Genomic DNA, 19,550 nt, shown 5'->3' with positions numbered 1-19,550 from the left:
AAGACTTGGCAATCACATTTAACAAAATCTTCTAGCACATCTGATGAATCCTTTTCTGCTTGGGAGAGAGTTTGTATCCTCGTTTTTCTACTGTCAACTTTAACAGAAGTGAACATGGTTCTGCAAATCCGGTTCTAATTTGGTTCCCAGCCAATCTCTCAGAGATTTTCACAAAGCTGGTGAGAAGCACTGAGGGTGCTTGACTCAGAGCCACAGGAGACACAAGCATGGGGAATTCCAAGCCCCCAAAGACAGCAGGGTACTCCAGAGCCTACAGAGTACAGTAGCTTCCATTCCTTCTAAATAATCCATCAGCAGAAGGACCTCAGACCTTCCTGAGCAGAAGTGAAAATCCAGGAAATAGTGCTTCAATGGGATTGCACCCGAGCCCAGTGTCCAGGTGTGGAGACTAAGCTTTCCCAGATGAGATACAGCCACAGAGGGTCCAGCAAGGAATGTGCCTGCACTACTATGGACATAATAACCAGCCAGGTTTCCAGTTCCAACATTGGAAAATGCTGAGTTTTCTGAAGCTGATTTGAGCATACATGTATGGAGGGGAAAAAAGTTGCTTTAACACACATTATTCCTGCCTCTTCTTTCTGCTCCTTTGCATTTCAAAATCCAAATGCTATAATTGGAGTGGAGGAAAAAAAGAAAAGAAAAAAAAACAGTTTCTATCATATGATAAACTGACATCATGGCATGTTTCTACTCTGACTCAGAACTAAAAGAGCCTGGTGTTTTCTCATGAAATGACAATCCAAATCTCCCATTTTGAACCCATCTATATGGATAGATTTAAACATTTATTTTGAGAGCACTGAAGCAATGTAAGAAATCAAATCCTCTTAATGTATATCAACATTTTATGTGAAGAATCCAAGCAAACACTGAAACAAGGATTTTATCTTAGCAGAGCAAAACAAAATGTTCCTCTGTTGAAAAGTATCTGTGCAAATCTGTGCTTCTCAGTAAGATATTCTGATTTTGATGAAACTGCTTTTTCTGACAAAAAATTGTTCCATCAGAAACTCTGGTTAGCTTTCCTGTAATACAAACATGCCTGGTTTCTACATGCCCAGAAGCAAATAGCAGGCAGTAATATTTTCATTTATGGGAGGCATCTTACCAATATCTGTACATTACACTGAGCCTGGGTTGGATTTTCCCCCATTTGCTCCCCCCCCACACACACAGAGCATGTACATTTATCATCTGATTAAAAACGTTATTTATCTTTGTATAAAAACAAGCCAAGACACTTATAAATAACTTATAATACTACAGCAGAGTGCTAAACATCATGATTTAGGATGAAAGAAGAAACCTTTCTGATCATTGTCCTTTAGCGTTTCAAAGCTCATTTTTCATGTTTATTTGCTGTCACTGGCAATAAGTGATTGCCTTGCTGTATTGCATTTCCTCTGCAATGGTGAGTTGTTTGCAAGAGAAATGGAGGACAAGCTGTCACATCAAAGAGAAAAGACTAAAACCCACCAGGAGGTGAAGCAGGGGTTTATTGTCTTTAGCCCTGGGTTTTGACAGTTAATTAGCTCTCATCCAATTTATGTTTGTGACAGCTACACTGGGGTCAACAGAAACAACTCCAAGGTGAGGCAAAAGCAAAGGATACAAGGTAGGAAAACCTGTTACAGAGCCCCAGGAAAGCAAAGGTCTTCCTCTTTCTCCCTATTCACAACTAATAGACTTGTACACTAATGAAGCTTTTGACCTGCTCATTTTCCCCTCTCCACACAGAGGTTTCTTTTGGCAGCTTCAGGCACTGAGAGACTGCTAAAGCAACTGCTAAATTAAACATTCAATATAGCAACATCTGAGGAAAGATTGTGTCCATCCAGCTCACTTCATGACAACTACCAGGGAAGAGGAGAGGAAGAAGTCATCAACAAGAAGGTGGCAAACGCAGGGCTTCATCACTCCATAGGCTTGGACTCCACTGTCTGCCCATTGCAACCTACATGAATCTTCAGCCAACTCTTCTGACATCCAGAGATCTTTCAAGATGTGAAGACAACATGCTTAACCTCTCTGCACCCTGTTGCTCCTCCTACTGCTTCAGTGGCCTGCTACCCACACTATATATTTTTTTAAACTCATAGCTGTTTGAAACTCCCAGAGAGTTGAGTTGAAACTCCAGAGAGCAAACTGTGCCCATGCTTTGCAGCAAGAAGTTTGCACACCTTATGATAAGACTTTTGCTCATATCATGTCTTAGCTGTGGAGAGCATCTAACCACTGGGGAAAGTGCTGACCTACTTGGTCTGTAGTGAAATGCAGCAAGGACTCACTGCCTAATGGAGTGATTCGATCACATCAGAGGTCTGTACATGTCTCAGGGGAGTGACAGACAGTAGCACTGGAAGAAAGAATGGGAAATAAGACACAAGTTCACTTTGTATTAGGATAAACATCCCCTGAATGGGAGCATTTGAATGCAACTGAACCAATGGAGCTCAGAGGCAAAGTCAGCCCTCAACACCACAGAGACTTGTTTGCAATGCCTCAGACACACCTCATGCCTTGTTTCCAAGTCAAAACTTGTACCGAGCAGAAAGCTTCCTTTTGCATTGAAAAAATGAACTTTATTTTCCAGATCCTTTCAGATCCTATCCAAGCAGAACTCAAGTTCAGCAGCACACAAGAAGCCTATTTCCTACAGAGCCTGTCCTAAAACCACAGCCTTTCAGTACTTCCACATGAAACATGGCAAGCACCACAACAAAGTTAATGCTGACAATACCCAGAGTCCCATCTCAGTACTGTAATCTCCCTCTGATAGCACCTGATGGAATTCAACAGCTGAACTGCTCTTGTATGTGCATCTCACCTGTGATACCACTGGAAAGTCACCAGCAAGTGGTGAACCTGAAGCACAGAATCGCCCAAGTTTTTCAGTTTCAGGGGAAGTTTCACCATATGCAGATTCAGGTTCATAATCAAGCTGCTCAATATTATGCCAAAAAAATACAATGCTATCTTCAATGAAGAATGAGAGCTGGATGAAAGCAGTCTCATGAGATGTGTGCAGCAAACAGCAGCCTAAACTTAGACCATGATCTTGTGGCAATGTATTTCTCTCAGCTGTGAATCATGTGTGGGGTAGAAAACAGTATTCCTCCCCCAGAATATCATGGAAAAGTTAGCAGTCCCTCACACTGCAGTGCGAGAGGCTCTGCACAGCATGGGCCAGAACTGTGTTACTCACAGGGAGCCTGAAGACTTGGCAACATGACAGCTAAATCTGTCAACTGCATTTCACACAGGTCATTGAACAACCAGCAGAAGAGAATCGTTTGCAGTCAGACCTGATCTAGCAAAGTTCAGATAAGAAATAGGATAAAGACCCCTTCAGTTCAAGGTCACCTTCCTAGCTTCTCATCAGTTGCTTGGAGGCCTCATTCCATTCTCCTCCCCCCCCCTCACTGTCTGTTCCCCATGGCCATGAGCTGTGCCTGATGCCTGGGGCAGGGGGAAGCCAACAAGCCTAAGGAAGTCTGCCTTCTGCACAAATTTGAGAGTTGAAGTTAAACACTTCTGAGCACATTCTAATGGATTTACATCGGCAAATAATGAGAGATTCAGCTCAGATCTCCCTCACCTTCAAAAATGTACACAGCAGGTACTGCAGCATGTGATACTTGAGCATGTCCCTACAATAAAGGCATGTGCCAGGCTCTGCTGGAGAGAGCCCAGCCATAGAACAGAGGAGAAGGACTGTGTCTTGTTGGAAGCACTGCAGGACCACCCAGGGCAGGCCTGGAGCCACACCACTCAGCTTCCTATATTTTCTGGGCTCATTCCCCCAGTCCACAGAGCACCAGGCACTCCTCCACCACCACCACCCACTGAAGGCTTTAAAAGTTCCTTTCAAATCTACAGACACTGTACAGGCATAGCGAAAGCATGAAACCAATCACAGCATTTTCCCACCCTCTTTCAAAAGCTCTTACAAACATCCATAAGTAGATGCTCAAAGGACCCAAATGCTTAGCATAGACTGGATTGCCAGCACACAGTGACCTGTTTCAAAATACCTGTCCACTTTCGTGTAGAATATTTTTATGATCTCAATGACAGTTGAAAGTAAAACGTCTAAAGGAAGACCAGTTGTTGGAAATCAAGTCTCTCGCTATATCAGAACCATACCAAGACAAGTATTTTTGTGTGCACACATCTTCCATCAAGGGAGAGAATACCAGGCTTATATAGAAAGATTGAGGGTATTTTTGATCTACCCTCAACTTAGAGATTCAGTGACTTCACTCTAACTGCACTGCAAATCCATTCTGGATGAAGAGTAGTCCCTAAAACGTAATTAAGAGCTGGAGTCCTGAGACCACAGCCATACAGCAATGAAACCGTGACCTAAACACAAGGAATAAGAAGATGGACTAACCCCTATTAACGGAGAAGTTGGCAAATAAACTTGCAGCATGCTGAGCTAAGGTTAGAGGGGAGCTGAAGCAGCCATGCCAACAACATTAGCTGCTCCCAGGGCTGGGGAGGCAGCCAACCAGCATGGGCACTGGGAGATGGAGGAGCTCTGAGTCCCACACTTGAATGAACACAATCTTAAGTCTCATTGCCCAGGCACTCGAACAGCTTTGAGGTGTTACTTCCCCCTTACACAAACCCTCGCACAGGTCAGGCACAATGTTAAGCAATGTTAAGTATGTCAAAGCTCCAAAGCAGCTCTCAAAGGCTGCTTTATTGAGAAGCTGGTCCCATGCCTCCCTTCAGACTTGTACCTTTTGTGTCTTCCAAATGCTAGAGAGGAGCCGAGGGCTCACACCAGATCTCAAGCATCCTCTATGCATAAGTTACACCATGAGATGTTCTTCAAGGAGGACATCACTTTTCTGGCAGACTCTTCGCCCTTCTCTCCCCATTTCCAAAGGCCTTGGGCTTTTAATGTGCAAAGCTTTTACCTTTGAGTGATCATTGGAAGAAGGGTGACGCAACCTGTGGATGGAGATGTCAGAATAGAATCAGCCAAGCAACAGAAAGCATCTCTATTCACCACAGGTCTGCTGGCAGTCAGAGATTGTAAGATGCAGCTGGCAGGAAAAGTGTCATTGCACAATTAGTCAAAGCAGCAGTGTTTCCTTTAGAGGCATTCAGATTTCCAGGCATCCTACAGAGTCTCCAAATAAGTAATATTTGGTTGTGACAACTGCCTAGCATACTTCTGAGCACTGTAAAATAAAGCACTGACACCACAAAAAACATTAGTGGCATTAGTCAATCCCACTCATCAAATTAAGAATAACAAAAAAAAAAAAAAAATCCAGGAGCCTACACATTTGATTAAGAAAAACAGCCTCATCACCATTAGCAATCATAAATGCCACTTCCCCAGCAAGGCTTAAGCTACCTGCAGAAAATTCACTTTCCCTGACTTCTACATGAAGCTTAAGGGAAAAAGTGCCATCCATCTCTCTTTCCTTTATATGCTCCATTCTTCTCTATATGGCGCTGCCTGATAGTAAATGAGAAATTAAAAACATTAGCAGCAGCCTCTGCCCTCTTCTCCCCCATCACCTTATGCCAACACCAACTGCAAAAAAATCCACGGCCCAAGCTGGGGATCAAACTGTTTAACTGCTGAGCTCTGTATACCAGCTCTGTTCAGTTTCGCCAAGCACTGGTTGTTCCGAATCATCTTCTCTTGAAGAAGAGTCCTTATGATAGACTGAACATCTCCATGTGTATTGTCTTTTTCTTTAAATTCAAAACATGAAGAAATAAAGAGAATCAGAAATTAAAACTCATTAAAAGCTTTGGGTCAGATGCAGGCAGCAGTAACTGTAGCATCATATCCTAGTCCTTCCACATTTGCAGAGACAGCTTTTCTCTGAACTGTAAACTCAACTCATAACTTTCAGCTGCCGCTTCACTTCCCATCTTCAATCCCATCAAAGTGAGCTTCAGCTCAGGTATTCAGGATGGGCCATTTGCAGTCTGTGAAGTTAAAAACATTGTAAAACAGGATCCAAATAATCTTATTACGCTTTGGAGCAGCTGAATCAAATACCTAAGAACTAGGGGAAGCAAATAGTAGGTACAGAGTTTATTTTTATTTTCCCCACAGCATCCATTGCAGGTGGGGCAGGAGTAGTTTACCATGTAGACTCACAGAAAGCCATCCATCCCCAGTGTGCATGGGGAGATAGAGATGAAGAGCAGGTCACAGAGGAGTGAGTGCAGTGAATACGACAAATAACACATTGCCACGTGTGAGCATATGGGCTCTATGGATTAACCTTGGTCCCTCACAGAATAGCTAATCATCCTGTTGTCATAGGCATTGCAGACTTTCAGGAAGATTTGGATGCTGAGGGTAAGTTCTGTCACTCAGATGCAACAGCCACAGCCTTGGCCTTCACATGCAGTGCTTCAGGCAATGCCAATCCGCTCCAAGCAGCACACTCAGCCAAACCAGCCCAGTCCTGCTCTTTCACATCTTCCAACAGAGACAGAGGCCATCCATAACAAAAATTTCCAGCAGAGGCTTCAAAAGATTTTGGTTCTATTGCTCCATCATTGTTCCCATGCACACCAGTGACCTGAAGAAGCAGCAGGACAGGACGTGACAACTGACACTGCTAGCACAAGGACACCTGTTGAGATTCAGGCTGCACCCATGAACAAAATGTTTTTACCAAGAGGATAATTCATAGAGTCCCTTAAGAGATCCCCTGGCTTGCTCAAAAGACCTGGACAGATGAAGAAGCTATAACATTTTCATCTTTCATTCAATCTGCAAACAAAAGCTTGCTCTGGACTTTAAAAAAGCACTCATAACTTTGAAAACTACCTCAGACTTTTAACTGCCATATAAACAAAATGTATAGCCCAGGCTACAATTCACTTACTGTATTCAGTCCAGCACAAGCCAAGTGCAAATGGATGTGGAAGAAAAAAATACCTCCTAAACAGAGACAGCGGCTTCATCACTGAACAGAACTGGTGCAACATGAGAGATCAGTGCAACAACAGCAAGAATTCCTCTAATAACAGTGGGAAGAACAGAATGCATGGAGCTTGACAACTAGAAGAGAAAATACATGGCAGGAAATCATGAATACCAGGGAGTAGTAGGGTGAAGGCTTCCAAGAATATAAGCGAGATGTGGCCTGAAACCTGCATTTGTTAAGCCTCAAGATGCATGCCATCAGCACTGAAGGCAGATCACACCACAAAGAAATACTTCCTTCTACTTCAGTAAGCAATATTACCTCCTTAAATCCCCATCAGATGCCAGCACAGCCATCCACATTTGTCAAGGCTGCCTATCATCATACTCATGGAAAAGGCAGGAGCCCAGGCATGGTAGCAAGGCTCTTCCACCATGCTCTACTCTCTGCAGATCTACCTGTTCTGCTCCCCAGCTAGCTCAGCTGATAGACTGCAGCATGAGGGGAGCAATCTAAGATAAGGCAAGGCTGGAGTGAAGGGCAGTCAGGAACCACAGAACAATTCCTTTTGGAGAAAGGTTTCCCACCTCAATAGAATTGTAGGCCACACGCCCATCAACCTAAGCTTTTGTGACATGCTGAAATTAAAGTGCTACAAGCAGAACATATTAAAAACTGACACACAAAAAAAAAAAAAAAAAAAAGGGAAATCTTCTCCATTTACAGCTCCAGGACTACACACACTCTGCTCACTGACAGCTTAGCTCCAAGCCAGCAGGCAGATGTCCCCAGGGTATTCCCAAGCCTTTCAGGCTGCTCAGCCAAGTGAAGATGCTGTGAGCCCCTGCCACTAATTATGCTTCTCCGTTTGAAGGCGTCCACAGGCTTGAGGCCCCTATGCTAACGTGGCACAGTTACAAGCAGAAGTTCTGAGGGAAGCTTAAGACCAGAATAAACAACTTGTTATGGGTAATGAGTTTCTCATTCTTTTAACTGATGCAATGCCAGTCACCCAAGTGCAAGGCTGTGAATCTCAGCATCAGCACAGACATAACAGAAAGTGCTTTTCAAGGCCCATCTTAAGGCAGGATCCCGTTATATTGTGCCATAAGGATTGTCCCAATGGCAGTTCAACAAGGCAGGCCTTGATTGGGTGGTTGGACTAGATGATCTTGCAGGTCCAACCTTGTGATTCTATGATTCACAGACCTTCTCTGTTATGCTGCAGTTGAGGTCAACAACCACAAATAGAGCAGATAATTAGAAGGGAAATATGTGCTGCTGAGCAAACACATCAAGCATAAAAACATTTTTTTGTTCTGGAAAGGTAGAGAAGCAGTGTTTACAGAACTACATGAACACCTTTGTATTGGTCAGAAAGTGCACACACACCAAAAAAAAGCGAGGGCTTTGCTCACAGTTGAAGCCTTACACACTGATGATTCCGGTGTTTGTATTCATTGCTACTGCCATTTCAGGGCTCGAGCACTGGGTAATCTATACCCCTGAAAGGCCACATTCAGAAGCATAACAGTGCAGGTGACTCTTTGCAGAGCTGTTTCTTCTTTTCCAAGGAGAATGAGACACCAGGAACAGCCCTTGAGGACTAACAGATTACATTCACTACTGGCAAACATGCAGACAAGTTCATTGTGGCAAGCAGCTGAAAGTAACACATTTCACAACCTTGTTCTACAGCACAAAAAGAGGAGCATGGATATCTCCCACCTAGAAGAACCCAGGTGATGTTTGTGCAGAGAGAGAAGTGTTTGCTTTGACACAGAAGCAAAATATTTTTTTTTTTTCCTTCAGTTTGTCTTAGCTGTGGGTTTGCCAGCTTTCCATGTTAATTTTCCTACCCCACCTTGTTCTCAGAAGCTGGCCACAGCCCCCTGTTTGAGAGGCACATTTTTAGTCAAGGAGGAGGCAAACTGTTCACCTATATTTTTAAGAGACTGCACACATGGACATCAGACAGTGTTCAGATGCTTCACAAAGCACACAATCTGCATGATTCATCTTATCAGTAGAGCAACGCAATGTCATTGACAAAGTCCCTACACAAACAACCAGCTGGAAATAAGATTATGCCTCAAGGAGAAGAGACTGATAGCCTCAGTGATTTTAGTGTACAATAACAATAAAAGCCACTTTTGTCCACATATTTCTCTAATCCCTTTCTGAAACATTACTGAATATCACTGCATGACACAAGTGAGCTCTACAAGTTAACAGCACATCACAAAAAGAGGAGCTCAAGCCCTGGTGTTAAGTTTGAAGCTGAAGACCTTTGGCTCGCTAATGAAGCTGCAGATACCAGAGATATTTTTAGAATGCCCATAAACCTTGATATAATCCACAAGGAAGAGTTTCGTTATGACAGGAAGGTATGGAATGTTACACCCCACACCCTAAAATCTCTCTCAGTGCTATGAAAAACACCCATAGTGCCAGCACAAAAAGAAAGCCTCACCTGACATCAAGCAAAATTTAAGTATTCCTCAGTGCCGTAATTCCTGAAACAAAAGTTATTAGCAAATTTAAATTAATTCTGCTCCAGGCATTATGATACACTATCAGTTACTCCCTTACTTCCCCTGGGAAATATTCCTCTATTGCTGTCAGTCAACTGCTTGAATGCTCGGAGTTTACCAGGTGCATAACACATATTGATTTTTGATGAATTACATCCCTCTCTGGGCCATTATTGGTTTTGTTTTCAAACCTTATTTAATTGTTCACCTATTTTTTCAGTGAAATAAATGCAAAGTGTTTATTCTCCGAAGGCTGTAAACAGAGATCTCGGGTCTAGTTTCTATGACAACCTCATTTGATACAGCAAACCTAGATTCTCTCTAATGACAGACGTGAAGTTTAAATTGCACATTCTGCATAAACAGTGAACTGTTGACCTTTTATTGAAAAATGGAATACAGTGTGATTAGCATGATGTGCTATACAAAAGGGAAAACTGTGGAATAATGCCAATTATACTCTAATCATAACTACAGTGCTCATCTCAAGCAAAACGTCTGCCAGAACAAGCAGCTTTAAAAACCAGGATATACCAAGATACCATTTTCCAATGCTGCTAGATAGCAATGCTTTCATGTTAAATTGTTCTCAGATAACACTTGCTGCTCCTGCTATTTGTCTCCAGTTGCATTTTTTTTAAAACATGGAAGAGAAGATGAGGTTATGTAGGAATATGGACAAAAAATTCCAGCTATGAGAACTATTTTTAAACTTCCTGAAGGCATCTTTTCCTCATGCTCACAAATTCATTTGGAAGAGAAAGACAAAAGACATTGCTCTTTTTGCCAAGTGAAACCTGCATGTTTTCCTTGGAGGAGTATTTGCACATATGCCAGTGAATAAAGCCCAGCTCGTCAATTGAGACAGGGGAGGCTGCAGGAGATGTTCTGCTTTGTAAGAACAGAGGTGGAAAATCTCTTGCCCTCATACACTGCAAGTTTCAGTAGGATTTGCTTTTGTCAGTTCAAAGAAGTGCCTGCAGGAGTTTACAACATGAATACTTTGGGGAGCTGGGGGTGTGAGCTGAGGTTCCCCTTGGAGCTCAAAGAGCCACATGCTGCTGTAAGGCTGCTAAGTTTCTCTTTACTTGGCAGCATATTTTAACTTCAACTCCTTTAAGCATTCATGAAACAATAGGAAATGCTTCCAATTGCTGAGTGGGATTTCAGTTCACTTGTAATTAAAGTAATCAGTGAACACTCTGAAGACAACCACTCAACCAAAACTATGAGTAATATCAAAATAGAGATTTAGATGGCAGAACTGATGGCCTAAGGAACCAGGAACAAAGCAGAGAGAGTTTCACTTCTACAGTGCCCCAGAATAGCACTCAGTTGATTGATATCTTCCCTCTTAGAATTGAAAGAAAAGTCAAAGAAGAGCCACTGGTGTGACAGTAGTGACAGGTAGGATCATATGGTTGTTTGAGATAAAAGAGACCTTTAAAGGTCATCTAGTCCAACACCCCAAATACAGGACATGGGATACTTTCACAGTGAGCTACTATCCCCCACCATTTCTGTTTCCTGCATATTGAGAGGCCTCTGCTTTTCAGAGTATTCTATTTGGCAGAATTACATTTTTCCTCAGTAAGCATCGTCTTCCATTGCAGCAGCTGACAGGAAGGAATCCATTAATTCAAAAGGCGTCTGCTTGTATTCATGTGGAGGTACAATGCTGTGATTTGGTACATGATAGGAAGCTACATGTTTGCTAGGGTGGCACACCCCAAACTTAGGTATTTTTAATCCCTGCAAAATTGCCCCAACTTGTCCACTGCAGGAGAGCTTTTAAACTGTGCTGTTTTGTATGAATGGCAGTGAGCATTTGTAATGCCACTCAGAGCTGGATTATCAGACAGAGATTGCATCAACCACATCTGCACAACTGTTCAGATGCTACCACAGATTTTGTAAATCTTTACCCCTCAAAAAAAAAAAAACTCAAGGTAAATATTGACAATAAGAACAGCAACAGAAGCCAACATATCTGACCAGTAACTTCACAAGCACTCCTACCTACTGGTAGGTCTAAACATAGATAAATGAGTGCTTTGAAAGACACTGTAAATTATAGGCCTATTCAAACAGACTTTCACCTCTAGCTTCTGTGTCAGATTAATACATTCCCTGGACACTTGCCTCTCCAGGTCAGAGGAAAGTAATTTCTTCCTCAAGCTTCTCCCACATTTCTTCAGTTCCCATCACAATATTTTTAGTTAAGACATTGATAAATGTTGGTACCCCCAGTTAATTCTTGTCCTCTGTTTCACATTTCCTTCAGGCACAGTTTGCATAGCTCTAGTCACTTGTACAAATATTTAAAACCAGCAAGACAAACCAAGCATAACAAATCCAGAAATAAAGCTACTCCCACAGAAGCTGATGTTTACCCAAGCTGGGGTATGAAATATTCCACACCTCTCTCCTGGCAGCCTATTCTCTCTCTCTCAGAGAAGATCTGATGACGCTCTGGATAACAAGGATTAAAGAGCTGAAGCCCCTGACACTTCAGTACTTCCACCTTCAGTAGTGGACCTTCCTGGCCTGCTCTAAGGGACCTGGAAGAGATGCAGCTCTTGGAAGAGGAAGACAGATACAGACTTTGAGGTAACAGTGCAGCTATCAGTCCCATACACTCATACAGAAATCAGCTGTCTGGTTACCATCAGTCTCGCTCAGGAATGTGAGGGAGAGGGGCATGAACCACCAGCTTTTTGCATCACCCCATCTGTAACAGAACTGGAGTTTGGCTACCCTATGATAATGAATGAAGATTTCAATCAGCCAAGAAAAATTAACCAAGAGATCACTTTAAGTAAATTGTTCCTAAAGTAACACTTATCAGCTAGCTTGAATTTTAAGCATTCTAACTGACACAATCACCTTCCTAAAGTAAACACCTGCTACAAAAAGTCAGGCAGCTGAAACACCATTAGTTTTTAGGCGAACTTTTAGCCCCACAGCTCAGGCAAGCATCCATCTATTTTGTCTCCGCAATGTAACCAGCTCTGTCAGACGCCAGACAGCTAAGAGAACTCCAGACTAGAAACAAAGATACTATTCACTGGAGACTGCCACAGTCATTGTTCCTACCTATGCACATCCCACCACTTCAGCGAGGCTGACAAAACAGTTGGAGATAGCTTTCTATTCCCAGCTGCTTAACAGTGCTGTCAACCAGTGATGCAGCTGGCAACAGGCAAGCAGCAGAAATCAAACGTGTGCCACTGCAAGACCAGAACAGAGTCCCAAATATGTGCAAAACTCCAGTTTATATATAACCATCCTGGGTAGAGATGGTACCTGGATGTCCTCGGGGGGTCTGAAGTAGAACTGGAGAGCTGCAGGTATTTATGCACACCACTACTCCACACAACTGAATTTGCTGTACCCTTCACCTGTATTCAACATTCATTTTTGTTTCAGTCCAAGAGCAAACTAAATTTTTTTTTTAAGTAATAAAATTAGGTTAGTACTTATGACTGCAATATTTAAACATTATTTCAAGCTTTTAAAGAAAAAGACATTCATGAAAGAGACTTCTGCACAAGAACTCCTGCTTCTATTATTTGTCATACTCTCCTTAGCAGCTAAGGACTGTTTGAAAAGCATCATTCTGTTCTCTGGAGTGTACTGGAAGTGTAGGAAGAGTGTATTGGATCAAGACAAGTTGGGAAACTATTCCCATTTATTGAGATATCCCTGACCCAGGAATATAGAAGCATGAGGGTGAGGTCTCAAAAAATTTCCTTCGGAGTCAGTTGCAGTAAACCTGTTCTTGTCTCCCAGCAGTGCTATGAGAAAATAATATTGTAAATCAGTGAATGTGAGCAAAGTGAGCAATGCCCAATGAGTGATGGTTTCCTGCTAGAGTGGCTTCCAGCTTTCTTAGATTCCTGCTATACTGAAAGGCTGTAGCAGAACTTGAGAATTGTATTATTAAAATCAGTGCCTGTGAAAAATCAAGATGAGATTCAAGCTGCCAGACACGATAGGAATGTTAGGCAAAGGTGTCTGTAAACTTCTACTGACCCCCAACACCAAACAGGTCAAGAGCTCTTTCATTAACACTAATACTTTTTGTATTAGAGCTTCGCATGAAGAAATCCTGCTGACTGCTAAGGTCAAAGAGTTCATAAGATGCGTTGGCCACATCAGCAATACATTGATGATTGTTTCTGCTGTGACCCCATAGTTGATGAAAGGCCATTTGTAAGGGAATTGCTTTTCACACAGAAAGAAGCCTGATGAAGGTATAAAACACATCTCAAGTAGGCAGACTGCTTCTTTCATGATGCAGTAATGAACAAGGCCACCATCCTACTGAGTTGCTGTGTATCTGTACATCCCCAGGTTTCTTCTTCCTATCCTTGTCACTAAGTTTTCCCCTACACAAGACACTTTTTCCAGTCCTGGTTGCTAAATGACTACCGCTCTCCTATTCATGAACTCTGCATGTATTCCACTTGTAGATTAGACATTCTGAAGTCCAAATCAATTTTATAGCCATCTCTCAACTACTGTATCTTCTAGATACCTTGTTTTTGGGGTCTCTGGCAACAAGGCTTCGTAAGGGATAAAAGATTCAGATGCACAGCAGACAGGGGTCACAGTCACACATAGTGTGAAGAACAGGAGCATAACAAAGAGTTATAGAAGTAAGGTCTGGGGCAGACCTCAGGAGAACATCACCCCAAGGAAGTCCATGCAATTCAGCTACATCACTGGTGACAGATACCCCCCCAGCCTATTCCAGAACTACTCTATGAAACCCCTCCAAGAGGATAGGTCTGAGAAACCACTCTTCCCATCATCGTAATGAAAGATTGCAGTATCTCTATTAACGTGCCTTCCCAGGATAATCCTTCACTTCATGCAAATTATGGTCTTCTGCAATAGCCTGAAGGCTCTCTTCCCTAGCAAATAGCACTCTGTTTATAAAAGACCTTCACACTTTTGCATGTTTAACTTGTTAGTGAATAATGGTTTCATTACCTAGTAGGAGTGGCTTCACGTATTATGGGGGATTGCAGAATTATAGGGTTTTTAATCTTTTGCCCCAAGTTTAATTATCATAATAGTGCATGACTATGTAGTTACCACAAAATTTGAGAAGGCAGGCATGCAAATCTACAGAATCAGAGATCATAAGCAAGGAGCGGACATGCTGAGAACATTTCCCTTCATCACTTTAAAAAGGACTTGCTGTGAGAAAAAGAATTTCACATAGTGAAAAAATGTCAAGATGTCAGGTATTTTTTCACCCCTCAGTGTGAAGTAAGGCAGCACCTTCCTCAACAAGTGCCCTCTGTAGTTGCTATTCCTTGCAGAAATGCATGATACCAAACATACCAAACAAGGAAGAACAGTAAGACAGGTTAAGGCTTTCTGCCCTGCCAGTGATAAGCAAAAGCATGGTCTCTTCTGATGGAGAAGTTTGTCCCTCCAGTCCTGGAGGAACATGCAGCAAAAGTTTTTTGTTTTTTGTTTTTTGTTTTTTTAATGCACATTTCCACAGAAGGTTTTAGCTTTGATGGCTGTTTGTTTTTTTCCCCCAGCATTAACACATCCAGTTAAGACGCCCAGCCTTGTCTTTAGCTTCCCACTCAGGCCAGAGAATGAGGCAACAGTTCACAGCTGTACTAATGCTATTGTTAATGTTGCAATGGAGAACAGAACCCTGAAAGGCAACAGAGAAATAAACTTAAGGAATTTAAGGTCAACATCCTTTTTTCCTATGGTGCCCCCACAGAGCAAGTAGCAACATTTTCTCTGCAAGTGTCAGACCACAGCCACTACTTCAGATGGCATAAATCAGAAAGGCACGTACCATACCTCTTGAGACATAGCAGTTACAGCTGGCAAAGTGCAAAAGCTCATATTGAGCTGGGCTGCTGATTTAATCTGGGGTTGGCACAAAAAAGAAATGGGGAAAAAAAGGAAAAATAAAAGATTCCATGTGCCCAAAAGCTTATCTGTCTCATTCAGCTCTATGAGTCGGTCTAATACCTCTTTTTACAACTCTCACCACAGAAAAAGGAGTCATTTATCAAGGACTTTCCCCTGAACCATGCTGACCTTTTCTGCTGATACTTCTCCTTCACTGCAATTTTTGCATGCTTAGGTCGCAGTCACACAGTCTAACCCCAAACGTGCTATGAGCACATGAAAAAGGTGAGCACCTGAAAAGAGGTAAGAGGTTTCAGAGAGCTATTAGAATTTGTCAGCTAGATGTTACTACTGTACCACTGTACTTGCCTCCAGCATGTATTTATACACAAAACTGACTAAAAAGCTAAGTGGAGTTCTATTGATTTCAGTGTTACCGATATGTACGCTTGAAGCATATCCATTAAACTAAATTCATTAAATTATATCTATTTTTAAAGGGTGCTAAAAGCACCATTGGATGTGGTAATTATTGGTATTGGTTTCCTATAGAAACAGCACTAAGGCTACCAGCTAATTTGACATGGAAAACAGCTGTCACAGGGTAATGACATTAGAAGTCACTGCCTGTGCTGATCTGTATTCAAAGCCATGCCACAGAGGTGAAAGGCCCTATAGCCAATTATTACTCCTTCGAGCCAGACGGTCCCCAAACACATGCAACATATGCAGATCTAGGCCTCCTTGTCTTTAATTAGATCTTGCCTACCCTCTGTAGCAACAGCAATGAATGTGAGAAGGGCACATGTTGGGATGCCGGAAAATGATCACAAATATTCTGACATTTTTTGTCTGGCATGTTTCTGTTGCATCTGCTTGTAGTGCATGGGAAGGAAAACACAGAGCAGGAGACAGTCACTACCTGCAAGAGGTATGACTTCTGTGGAGCTATAAACAAACGGGATTCTGCACAGCATCTCCCATCTCCCTGCTGCTGCACTATGTCACTGACAAACTAACAATGGCAATTATGAGAACACAAGGAATACAGGTTTACACCCATGGTTTATTAGGAAATAATTTTAAAATCACCACTGAAACAATTTGGTACTATGTGAGTGAATCTAATGAACCCCACCCAACTTTCAGTGATTATGAAGTTGTGCAAAAGCTAATAAAGAGGCCCAAAGAAAGGTATTTTAATAGCAAAACCTCATCTGGCTGCTGCAGATCATAATACACAAGACTCCCATGCTCACTCATACCTATGCTTGCTCTCTGAAAGGTCCCACCAAAGCCTTCATGTCCAGCTGGTACAAACTCCAGCTCTACTTCTGCTTCTATGGAGAAGCCCAGGTGACAAAGATACCAGGCATTTTTCTCCCATCTTCCAGAAGCTTAAGCCAGCCACTTTGCAGTGGGTGGCACATTTCTTGCAAGTGGCACTAAAGAGGTCTTCCTTTGCTTTATCACAAAAAAGTGACCTGATGCATGAGTGTACATGAGTGATATGACCCACGATCTTCAAGCAGCCACAGTCACAGGCCTTTCCCTCACTATGCAGGATATCTCCTCCTACAGTGCTTTTTCAGTGAGCCTCTCCTTGTTTCTCTCAGCCCTTCACCCTCTTGTAGCCAGTTTCATCCTATCAAACCTTGGAAAGGAGATCTTTCCATAGTTTTGACCCTCAGTCAGATCAGCTGCTGCCCACTCACCAGCCTACTTAGCAGAACCCAGTTTCCAACATGGAATTGGTACAACATGCTGAATAGTGCAGCCAGACAGTGGTCCACTACCCCAGCAAAGCAGCACCAAGCATCTACTTCCCAGCCCCAGGAAGCTCTAGGGAGAGAGGACCTAGAGCACATATCAAACCAGTACACTGAGTTATGCATAGTGACAATGAGTAAGCCTTTTTTCTTCTCTGTAATGTACCAAGTTCAACAACTGACTCAGTAACAGATCAAAAGATTTCTGAAATGTAAGGTTTGAAAATTAAGAGAATGCCAAAAAAAGGAAAGGAATTGTATCATAAATAATCTCAGGTGCTACCAAAAGCTACAATTATATTTTTTCAACTGCAGCTCAGAATCCATGAATGGCTTTTTCTGTTTCTGCTGGTCTGCATGAAGCTTCTTTAAGTGAACAAAAAACGTCTAAGAATTTCCAAAATGATCCAGTGAGTTTCACTGTCAGTGAGTCAAGAATGACCAATACATGCATTAGGCAAAAGACTTCTGCATTTTCCCCTCAGAAAAAAAATGAAATTGAGGAGATGTCAGAGCACAGAGCAACTAATGGAGCAAGAGGAGAAGGAAGGGAGGGTGTGACACCATGCCCTCAGAGCTACAGCTCAGACTAATGAATTATCTCTGCTTGGTTAAATCTCTGGCATTACTAATCAGACAAGAAGCATAAAATGGAAAGTTCATTAGCAAGATCATAAAAGAGTCATACTGACAAAGATCATTCGATTTACTAATAGGAAGGTCGATGGTAAGGATCAGGAAATTGCTCAAAGGAAAACAAGATAGACCAAATGTTATTCAGTCCAAAAGAAACCCATACTGGGGTGGTATGCAATGTTCTGATTTTCATTTGGAATATAAGCAAGGAAATGTTCCCTTTGGCAGCAGATGAACTATACTTTCTTTAATCAGCATAGGGCCAGCCTCAGATGGGCTGGACAACATCAGTTTCCCCCCAGGGCTGGTTCACCTACCCCCCAACCACAGAAAACGTTTCAGCTCTCCCTTCCCATCACAAGATGGTCTCAGAAGCAAAATCTGCTAATTGTGTCAAATTACATGTGAAGGGTTTACAATATGGATCGTTGCCCACTTGGGATTAGAAGAAGATCACTGAAGTAATTTCAGCTCAGACTTCAGGATAATTCAGAATCCCCATTCCCAGGGGTTACTACGTGTTCTGTCCCCTCGGCACAGCCGCAGCCACTCTGTATGGTATGCAGGAGTTTCCTTCAGGGGTAGGACAGAGAGGAGAGGTGGTGGTGGGATTTTCATCAGAATAATTTGGAAAGGGGGGGGAAGGGATGGGAGAGAATTGCATTTTCCTTATTTAGCCAGCTTTCCTACAGAAATAGAGAGTGATAAGATTCTACATGCATCCTTCTCACACTAGCTTATTACAATCACATCTGTGACAGAGAGAGCAGCAGCAAAGGGTTTCCATACACATCTCACAAATCAGGAAGCAAGAAAGGAGGTGAGAAGGGATTTCTGCCCCTCCAGGAGATGACACAATCTGAGTTCAGTCATTAATTGACAACATAGAACTCTGACAGAAAGGCTACAAAAGAACTTTGCATCCATACCTTTGGGAGCCCTCAGTAGCCCCCACAAAAGATACAGTACTGTGGAAGGGACATCAGGAATCACACAGGAAACAGAAGAACCCAGCCAAAAAAGTGTGTTTTCTAGATCTCAGCAATGAGGCTGGCAAGAGGACATCTCATCTGTGCCCACACCCAACTCCTGCTGCAGTGAAGCAGAGGTAAAGGAGCAAGCATAGTGCCAGATACTGCTGTCCTTACAGGACTGAGCTGTTCCAAGTTCCTCTTTTTCCCACCCTCAAAAGAAATAAAAAAAACAACCCAGCATCCTCCCTACCCTACAGGCAACTGTCACACGATACACATCAGGAAGAATGTATTAAATAAAAGTGAATGGCTCCATGCAGCATGAATCTGTACAAGATTCATTTTGGAGATTGGCCCTTTATGTTTATCCACGTAGAATCTAAATTGCACTGGGGAAAGGCATCCTGACCACAAAAGAGCCAGACAGTTCTACAGTGAGGACATAACACAATAACCATTTAGCCAGATTAAAGCATACTGAGAGCTGCATCAAATATTGTTTAGAGCACATAAGAACTGCTTTAATATTTAAATGTATCCCATGGCTGGGCTCTTTAGATTTGCTAGATTCACCAGGGCTGCACAGCTATTAGCTTCTACATTTCATCTTCAATTCCTCTTCACAGTAGGAGAAACATAAAAATGAGGGTCACTGCTTGGTCATTTCATTACCCCTGGCAGAGAAATGTGCTTTGCACAAATGAGGAAATATTTTAAATGTAGATTGTTGTAATGTTGGTGCGACAAAATAAAACCAGAGTTAAAAAATAATAACGGTCTTATAATGGTTATTTCGTAGAATAA

General features: G+C 42.3%; 1 long non-coding RNA gene across 2 annotated transcripts in view; it reads right to left on the bottom strand.

Annotated features, from left to right (window-relative positions):
- The window catches only part of LOC128077788 (uncharacterized), a 29,519-nt gene that overhangs the window by 2,882 nt on the left and 7,087 nt on the right, over window positions 1–19,550 (bottom strand). The window contains exons 5-6 of one of the 2 annotated variants that reach the window (XR_008205182.1): window positions 9,415–9,457; window positions 5,358–6,590 (exon numbers count right to left, since the gene is read on the bottom strand). This is a non-coding gene — a long non-coding RNA (uncharacterized LOC128077788). Of the gene's footprint in view, window positions 1–5,357; window positions 6,591–9,414; window positions 9,458–19,550 lie in introns of those variants that run through there. The other variant, XR_008205181.1, reaches the window with a different exon arrangement.

This window comes from Tympanuchus pallidicinctus, unplaced genomic scaffold (assembly GCF_026119805.1).
Source record: "Tympanuchus pallidicinctus isolate F22 unplaced genomic scaffold, pur_lepc_1.0 scaffold16, whole genome shotgun sequence".
Lineage (NCBI taxonomy): Eukaryota > Metazoa > Chordata > Aves > Galliformes > Phasianidae > Tympanuchus > Tympanuchus pallidicinctus.
The sequence above is the reverse complement of the archived record's forward strand: the minus strand, read 5'-3'. Positions and strand labels throughout refer to the sequence as shown.